The following is a 9,534-nucleotide window of genomic DNA, read 5'->3' as shown; positions in this document are numbered from 1 at the left end:
GATTTTTACCAACCTCCTTGCTCTATCTCTATAGAAAGCATTCACAATACATAAGTTGCTTCTTCCAGATCCCTTCGGGGGAGATCTTTGAAAATCATTCATATCAAGGATAACATTACAAAAACATTCATAATAAAGTTGAAAATCCTCTACATAAAGGATTATGGAAATAATTACCCTCCCACTAACATTTTAATATTAAACCTTAGGATCATGTTCATTCGCAATCAAAATGTGAAATTTCATCACATAATCCAAAATATATTTTAACAGTGTCCTAAATTTAACGTGCACAATTTACACAGCTTGAATGCATAATATTTGGGTCATCTAATATTCAACTTAGCATTTATTTGCAATTGAGAAACTATACGTTAACATCCATTGCCCATACTCCGTAATCATAGTGTGCTGGTGTATCGAGAAAGATTCTATCTGGTTTATTACTACAGTTTTGACAGCAACCGTCCTCCATAAATTTAATCTTAAAATTATGAACTTGTCCATTAACACTGGTGTTTCCAATAAATCCAATTTTAGACACTCGGTACCAGTCTCTATAGGGTCTATCACGTTTATAAATGGGTTTAGTGTATGAACAAAATTTTAGAATCAATCTATTATGACTAATTCCTATAGTTAGAAAGGCATGTTTGTAGGTCAGTGATTGAAGTCTTATAAAAATCAGTGTGTCGACATGAATCATTATATCCAAATCTTGGTTAATTGGTCTACTTAATTTTCATTTATTTGTCTTAATATTTCCATTATTTTTGGGCTAAAAAACATGATTTTTTCAAGAATTAATCCATGATGTATCTAGCTATAATAATTGCACGTAGAGAAAGGAACTCTACTAAACTGAACTATCTACAACAGAGTGTAACTTGCATGCTGATGAACGCCACATTTGGAAGATACTTGTTAACTGCAGAAGGGTATGGCTAATATTCATAAATCATGAATCGATGAATTTCATCAATTAAGTATTTTTTTTTCTCAACTTGGTCGAACAGTTCAAATAAACATTCAGCTATATAAGCTCAGATGTCAACATGTATCCCTGTAATTCATACACATCAACAGTTAATCGCACATCAGTACTAATTAGAATGGCCAATTTTGGTTTCAGATTTAATATATCTTAACTCATTCGGGAGTCATGTGAAAATGAAGGTTTATACAGAGTTTAGATTTCTGTTTCTATCTTCTAGAGCAAGAGCTGTAGCTTAGTATCCTAAGGCCTATAAAATCAACCTATCAATTTGGTTAAATAAACTAAAATTATAGTTCAATTAATATACATGTAGATAAGGTTGCTTGGTAAACATTATTGGGCTTTAAATTTATCATGCAGTTTTAATTAGCAAGGACACACATATAAAATTTTTCAATATTGTTGGATATGCTCTTATGTTCAGGGACTTCTATGAAAACCTTTGAGGGAACGATGCGGAGATCCTATGACTTGAAGATCATTTAGATACTTCTCGAGGCCAGAGAACTTAACAAATTGAAGATACTCATTAAGGAACCAAGAACACACTGATTTGATATGTGCTAAGGTAGTATGCTTTTCTATGTTTTCGGTTGTCAAACATATCTCCGGGTTAAGAAGGAACAATATTCTGCTGATAAATTGAAGTTAGGTTGATTCAGTAGAACCCACAAATCCCAGCAGCTATCACATTATTTAATACAAAAAATGTGACCCCCCCATTATGTTTGTAAGTTGACATAAATTCTAAGGGAGCATTCATTATCCTACAAGGGGATACAATTCAACAGGAAAATAAATCTAAATAATAGTATTTACATGTAACCATTAAACTTCAACTGAAAGTAAAACGTTACATGTTACAAATTAGAAGGACACATATTTTAACTCACAGAGACATATAAAATCATATGCCCATTATTTCAAAAAATGAATAATCTTCTTCCATTAAAGTGGCACTTTTCTTAGATATTAAATTTACACTTTAACAAATCTATTTATCATTTTTATGTAGCAACACACTACCGAGACTCCAAAGTCCTACTTCCATCCGAATTATTGAAATATTAAACTATGGAAAAGAAAAAAATTCATCATTTATTAGAAATTGCTGAGTTAAATTATTTTAAAATCTTACTATATTTAGGATTCTGAAAAAGGAAAAGACAAAGTCTTTGTCCACAGGAATACGTTGGGAAACAACACATTAGGAAAATATCTACCCTCAATGATTAGTTTAAACTCTATTAGGGGTGAATCATCTGTATTCTTACGCGCATAATTAAATTTATAGTCTTTTACGATACGATTGAATCATTTAGAACACTTTCATTAGCATATGAATGGAGTTTTCCTTTTCATATATTCTTTACATACTGACTTGGAACAATATTTTCTACGTCAAATCAACATGAAAGCTCATTGCGTGCATGGTGATTTAGTCTGGCGCGATGTCACTTAAAATGTTTGTGTCTTCTCTCTTTTCAGCCATGTCTCTATACATACAGGCTTCCAACTTTAAATCTCAATATTCTTAATTTAATAGAGGAATCGGTCTGCGGGTTAGCGGTCTGCGGGTTGATGTTAAAAGATTTCCGAGGACTTCTTGGGAAGTCAGATCCCTATTTATGTGTCCTGAAAGAGTTCTGAAAACCCATAAGTGATACGTGCAAATATAATTCGAAAGGTATTCTCTGCGGAAACTGGTGTGCATATAGAGAATGCGATCATTCCACATTGGCATAACAGTGGATTATCACGAGTAAACCACAAGGAACAAGCGAAACAACCCTCACACGGATAACGAGGGGTGACGAAAGTCGCTCATGTCCCCTCCGGCACGCAAGCAGTAGAAACTATGGACTTTTGAAAGCGACAGAAAATTATTTGGTTGCAGCTTTCTGACCAGAGCTTGATTTTTTTCTGTGTGAAAATCACCATGTGAAGCTGATGGAATGGAAGTGTAGGTTGTCTGCCAGCCCAGATGAACAAATTCTCGCCACATCACCTCGCAACCCTCGAGGGCCGCTGGCGAGAACTCCACAGTCCCATTTCTCGAACTGGAGCAATATTTCTGCGGACGAGAAAAAAAGCATACAATAGAACACTGAAATCATGAAAAATATTCTCTCTATAATTCCTTTTATATATCCCCGTTTGTAAGATTTTTAATAGATCATTAACCAGTAATTTATGTAAGCTGGTTAGAGTCCTGAAATGTGATGAACTCTAGGAGGCAACATAAAGTTAAAAACGCTAATGAGAAAATAAGACGATATCTATCTGCAGACAAGATATGAGAGCCAAGAAACAAGAATCAATGATTGTCTTACTCTGAAGATCAGGCCTTTCCCGTAGTGCACCGTAGTTGCCCTTTTCAAGACCTCTTGCGGGTGGCTCTCCAGCTCGGCATTACCGAAAGCAGACTTGGGCGAACCCATCGGCGATACCACATCAAAGTTCTCGATCTTCGCCGCCAAAGCCGAAGCGTTCTTCCTCGCCCAGAGGAAGGCAGCGCCGCCGAGGCCAGTGATAGAGACGCACATGAAGATCAAGGCCAAAATAGCCTCAATGGAAGTCGAAAACTCAGCGTCAGACTCCTTCTCTGTGGTGTAGATGTAGTATCGGCCAACGATGCCCAGAAGCAAGAGGAAGAGGACGAACGACGAAGCAATGACCGCGCCCAGCCAAAGCCAGCTATTGGGCCCGAGGATACCCGTGATTGGTCTGTCCGAGCGCAGCGGTTTGAGCGGTAGAGTCTGGACTGTTTTAATACCGACCTTACCGGCCTCCTTCTCTCTTGTGACGTAGGCGTCGATGGTCAGGTCGAGCCGGGAGGCGTCAAGCTTGTCGGTGGAGAGGAGGAGAAGATCGAGCATGGAGAGATCTGCCACCGTCTTGAAGGCGCAGATTAGCCGCACATTGGGAACTGAAACCCCTTTAGTCGCGCTCATGAAAATAAGCTCCTGGATCATAGCAAAGTAGGGCGTGATCCCGCTTCCGCCGCTCACCAGAACCAGGCAATCATGTCTGCGACGTTAACCAGGTAACACCTTTAACTCTGGTGTAAGAGATAGATGGATAGCGACTGATTGATAGCCAGAAAGAGATAAATAGATTAGATAGATAGATAGATAGATCGATAGAAGATAGATAGATAGATAGATAGATAGATAGATAGATAGATAGACAGATAGATAGATAGATAGATAGATAGATAGATAGATAGGTAGGTAGATAGTTAGAGATATAGACCGATAGATGAATAGATAGAGAGAGATAGATAGATACTATATAGAGAGATGTCTCTCTCTCAATAGATAGATAGACAGATAGAGAAAAGAGAGAGTCAGAGCGATAGAGAAATAGAGAATGCATAGAGATAATTAGCTACTTATAGAGAGAGGGAGATATATATATATATATTGATAGATCTATATCTATCAATCTATATATATAGCTTCATATAGAGAGAGGGATAGATGGATATACATATAGGGAGAGAGAGAGTCTGTGCGTGCGAGAGAGCGAGAGAGAAATAGAGAGAGAGAGAGAGAGAGATAGAGAGAGAGAGAAAGAAAGAGAGGGAGAGAGAGAGAAATAGAGGGAGAGAGAGAGAGAGAGAGAAATAGAGGGAGAGAGAGAGAGAGAAATAGAGGGAGGGAGAGAAAGAGAGGGAGAGAGAGAGAGAAATAGAGGGAGAGAGAGAGAGAGAAATAGAGGCAGAGAGAGAGAGAGAGAAATAGAGGGAGGGAGAGAGAGAAATAGAGGGAGAGAGAGAGAGAGAGAGAGAGAGGGAGAGAGAGAGAGAGAGAGAGAGGGAGGGAGAGAGAGAGAGAGAGGGAGAGAGAGAGAGAGAGAGAGAGAGAGAGAGAGAGAGAGAGAGAGAGGGAGAGAGAGAGAGAGAGAGAGAGAGAGAGAGAGAGAGAGAAATAGAGGCAGAGAGAGAGAGAGAGAAATAGAGGGAGAGAGATAGATAGATAGAGAGAGAGAGAGAGAGAGAGAGAGAGAGAAAGAGAGAGAGAGTCTAAAGCTGAAGTGGAAGATACGGGTTTCGGTTAGTACTTGAGAAACTCCGTGGAGAAATCGCCGTAGGGTCCCTCCACGGCTACCTCCAGACGCTGCAGGGAGGGCGAGGATAGGGTCTGATGAAGCTTCTGGGTCCAGCTTCCCTCTTTCTTGATGATCACGCTCAGAGTTTCCGGCTCAAGGTTGCTGCTGGAGCTGATGGTGAATGGGTGCCATTGGAGTTTCGACAAACTCGGGACGCATATAAATACGTAGCTGAGGGGGGTGTATTTAAGCCCTGTCATATATTTTCAAACAAACCATGTTAAATAAGGCGTTATCTTTGAACGAGATACTTGAAGAAGTAGGAAGTGCGCTGTGTTAAGTTTAATTTCCTTGACAGGAAAATAATGTATTATTGTATATTTTTGACGACTATCTAAGTCCCAATAGACTGGTTACATCATTATAATATGGGAGCTAAAATGTCCAACGATGAGGAGACGCAATCGTCATCGTACCTCATCATCGTCCTTTTGTAAATATAGCACATACAACGAGAGAAGATGAAAAAATCATGATGGACGTCTTCATTCCGCGTTATGGCCATTCAAGCATGTAGATTGTTCAAATTATCATGAATTCTGACTATCAAATTTGTAAAGTGTTTATCACCTTGGGTCTTGGAAAAGTTGAGCTCGACCGTCTCGTTGGGAAGGAGACGGGCGGAGACGACGCGGATCCTCTGCTGTGACTGCAGAAAACGGAGGTAGCGGTCGAGGAGAAAGAGGTAGACTCCCTGGCTAACCAAGAAGAAGAAGGAGATGCCGACGTGCAAGAGAAAGAAGAACATGAACAGCGCGTAGAGTTGGTGAGTGTAGAAGAAGAGCTCGTAGCTCTTTCTCCTAATCGGCCTGAACGTCGTGGCCCAGAGGACCAGCCCAAAGACCATGGCGAGCTCTCCGGCTACGTTAGACACCCCATCCTTTGCCCACTCCACCATCTGCACTACTCGCGATCCTTCAGGATATTAGTTATCTGCAATATTCTTTTCACCCCTCTCTCTCTCTATTTTTCTCTCTCTCCAGAGATTTTTACCTCGCACATATCGCCGATGATGGCCCAGTAGATGATGTAGCCCAAGCTGTGGGCTGCAAAGAAGACCAAGGTGATGTGACCCAGCCACACGTGGTACTTCACGCTGGCTTCTGAGCTCAGGCCGAATAGCGGTAAAATGGAGGAACCCCGAGTTACAGGAAAGAAGAGGAAAGCGCAGCTTAGAGTCCCTACGAATGCCAATCTAAAAGAAGCCGTTCCTAACCTCCGCACATCCCTGCACAGATGAGACAAAGAGTTAAATATAATGGAGTCGCAAACCGATGGAAGACGCATGGATTGATGAATTGACAAATAAATATAGATATATGTTTATATATATCGAGAGATCGATCAATCGACCGATCGATCGAGAAATAGAGAGAAAGCTTGATTGATTGACTGATAGATGAATAGATAGATGTGTAGATAGATCGATGATATGATAGATACATTGATGAATAGATATCAGATGGTAGATAACCAAATAGATAAATAACTATATGGTAGGTAGATAATGCGATTGATATATCTATAGATGAATTTATAGATAGACTGATAGAACGATGGGTAGCATAAATATGCGAGGAGAGCAGAATGAGGCAAGAAGTTTTCATACATTGAGGGTTGGTCAGCCATACCACCGCCGTGCATTCCGCCATGCATCATCCCACCGTGCATCATTCCCCCACCGGATTTTAGCCGGTCAAAGTTCGTCTTTAAATAAACTGCAAGGGTCCAGACAAGCAATGCGATGAACATGATGAGAAAGGAAAGCTGCATCCAGGAAACGATCCCCAGCGGCCCCGTCCACACAGCGGGCCTTCCACAGATTGCAAGCCGATCGCTTAGTCCGATCATAGGGCGACCTCCTTGATCTCTGGAGAGGATAATAAGTGAGAAGCCGATAGCTGGTATACATATGTTTGATTCTAGTAACGTTTCATGACCTCGAAAATACCTCTGGCTCGTGCTGTGGGATTTTGATTTTAGATGAAGGTATAGACAGCCAAGTAGAGAAATGAACAAGATGGGAAAAGTGTAGATCAAGATGTTCATTCCTGCAGTCGGTATCGTATAAATAATCAGGATAAAGATAATGAAGGTAAACGTCTTAAGGAAGAAGAACCTGGTCTTACAATAAATCTAGTAGCAATAATAATTGTTCTAGTAGCAATCATAAATCGCATTATTGATAATACAAAGAGTAATAATTAATAATTACAATAGAATAATAGTAAGAAGGAAGAAAAATAATAATAAGAAGGAGAAGGAAGAACAATAATTATAATAAGAAGGAAGAACACAAACAATAAGAAGAAGAATAAGGAGGACGAAGAGCAGAAGAATAAGAAGAAGAAGAAGATGGAGGGGGGAAAGACGTAAGGGAATGAATCATGTCGAATAGTGATTAGCACAGGGTGAAGAAAGAAGAGGAACAATAATAATATCAACGCTAAAGAAAACAAAGCAAAAATAAATAAAAATATCCAGTATCTCGCCGGATTCGTTCCCCACCCTGCGAGCGGAAGTATGTAGTCTTATTAAGCTTTCCCTGAAGATTGGGCACCCAAACATTCCTATACGTGTTGGTGGGTCGCATAATCCATATCATCAGCCAACCAGCAAGCACAAACCATGCCAGAAGCTTCATACTCCGACCAAGCATCGTTATCGTCCCAGCCATACCCAGAATATCGTAATGACACAAACGTCGTTTCCTTGTTCTTCCTCTCGTGCTCTTCCGTCCTCCCTGTAGAACTTCTGCGATTACACCGGCAAATATATACGCGTCGGCAAGTCTCTGCAGCCACAACAAATAAGAATATCTTGTCACCTAGTGGTTTATCGTCCCTTTCTATCCACACCATTGTTCCGAAGCAGTCGAGGCTGCATGCCCAGCCTTTGCATGATTAACAAAGATAAATTGCTTGAGGCAATTCGTGGAGAGAGAGACAGAAACAAAATTTTAAACCAAGGGAGGACGTCAAAGGTGTAGTTGCTGTCATGGAACTCGCTTAAAATTGATTTTTCAGTCTCCCTTACAACAGGTAAATGCGGGTTGGAAGAAGGGCTAACCAATGGCTTGGAGAATTAACCCTGTTATCCATGAATTAGGAAGGACCCGTTTCAGATGGGGCATAGCTTGTTCTTGCCTCGTCAAGAGCGTTGACTTTAGTAGTTTAATCCAAAGTAGGCCGTCACAACTCAAGTGCATTAAGGCCGAAAACGAGTCACGCCCCTCGCTTTGTAGTACGACCACTGTAGTACGAGGGACGTGGAAACTAAACATATAAATGTAAGATATTAATGGTTAAATTGATTTATAGAAGTAGCTAGATAGATGAGGACTTGTATTTCCTCTCTTTGGATGGGGCTTGATTTGCTCTCTTGTACTAGTTGTACTACCGTCTGTGTCCCGTTGAATCTCAACGGTCGCTATGAATAAAAAATACGTCGAGGTATTGTCTAAGTTTTGGAAAGCTTAAAATATTGGGGATAGCTCAGCCACAGAATGGGGTAACGCATGATGGAAGTTACACCTGCGGAAATAGACTCCTCCGTATATTTTAAAAGGGGAAATACTACGTATCATCACCAACTCTCTGTTTTGTTCAAAAAATAGCACCAACTTTCTATTTTGTTCAAAATATAAAACGCGCCAACAAGAAGACGCCAAGTGGCGTCTTCTTTTTTTGCCAGCGATGGTCAAAATGCTGACGTGGATTCCACCGTGGTAGCCAGGTGGACTCCACGATAGCATCCACGCCAGGTGGACTCCACGTCAGCATTTTGACCATCGCTGGCCGTTGCCGCCGCTGCCCGTCGCGGGCGGATTCCACCGTGGCTGCCCGTGGCGGGCGGCTGCCGCGGGCGCCCGTCTCTGGCCGCCGCCGCCCGTCGCCGGCCGCCGCCCGTCGTCGGCGCCCGTCTCCGGCCGCGTCCGCCGTGGCCGGCCGCCCGTCTTTTTCTCGCCCTCGCTCACCCTCTTCCTCTGTCCTTCCCGTTTTCTCCTACTAATCGTCTCTCCCTCTCTCCACTCGTTCTCTCTCTCTCGACCTCTCTCCCCCTCTCCTGCTCCTTCTCTCTCCTTCGCTCTCTCTCCTCTCTGTGTCACCCTCGCTCCCGCTAGTTCTCTGTCTCTCATCCCTCTCTCTCGCGCTGTCTCTCGCCCCCTCTCCCCCCTCTCTCTCTCGTTCTTATGGTCTCTCGCCTAGTTCTCTCCTCCTAACTCTTTCTCGTTCTCTCTGTCTCTCATCCCCTCTCTCTTTCTCGTTCTCTCTGTCTCTCATCCCCTCTCTCTTTCTCGTTCTTTCTGTCTCTCATCCCCTCTCTCTTTCTCGTTCTCTCTGTCTCTCATCCCCTCTCTCTTTCTCGTTCTCTCTCTTTCCGCCCCTCTCTCTCTCTCTCTCGACCTCTCTCCCCCTCTCTCT

General features: G+C 41.9%; 1 pseudogene across 1 annotated transcript; it reads right to left on the bottom strand.

Annotated features, from left to right (window-relative positions):
• Window positions 1–2,673: 2,673 nt before the first annotated feature.
• On the bottom strand, window positions 2,674–7,969 carry LOC144708914 (ferric reduction oxidase 2-like; annotated as a pseudogene). The gene is made up of 8 exons (XR_013582894.1): window positions 7,619–7,969; window positions 7,062–7,161; window positions 6,720–6,980; window positions 6,104–6,338; window positions 5,681–6,008; window positions 5,063–5,303; window positions 3,331–4,027; window positions 2,674–3,071 (listed from the first exon to the last, which is right to left on the bottom strand). The product of XR_013582894.1 is annotated as a ferric reduction oxidase 2-like (transcript).
• Between the last annotated feature and the right edge of the window lie 1,565 nt (window positions 7,970–9,534).

This window comes from Wolffia australiana, chromosome 10, assembly GCF_029677425.1.
Source record: "Wolffia australiana isolate 7733 chromosome 10, ASM2967742v1".
Classification (NCBI taxonomy): Eukaryota; Viridiplantae; Streptophyta; class Magnoliopsida; order Alismatales; family Araceae; genus Wolffia; species Wolffia australiana.
The sequence above is the reverse complement of the archived record's forward strand: the minus strand, read 5'-3'. Positions and strand labels throughout refer to the sequence as shown.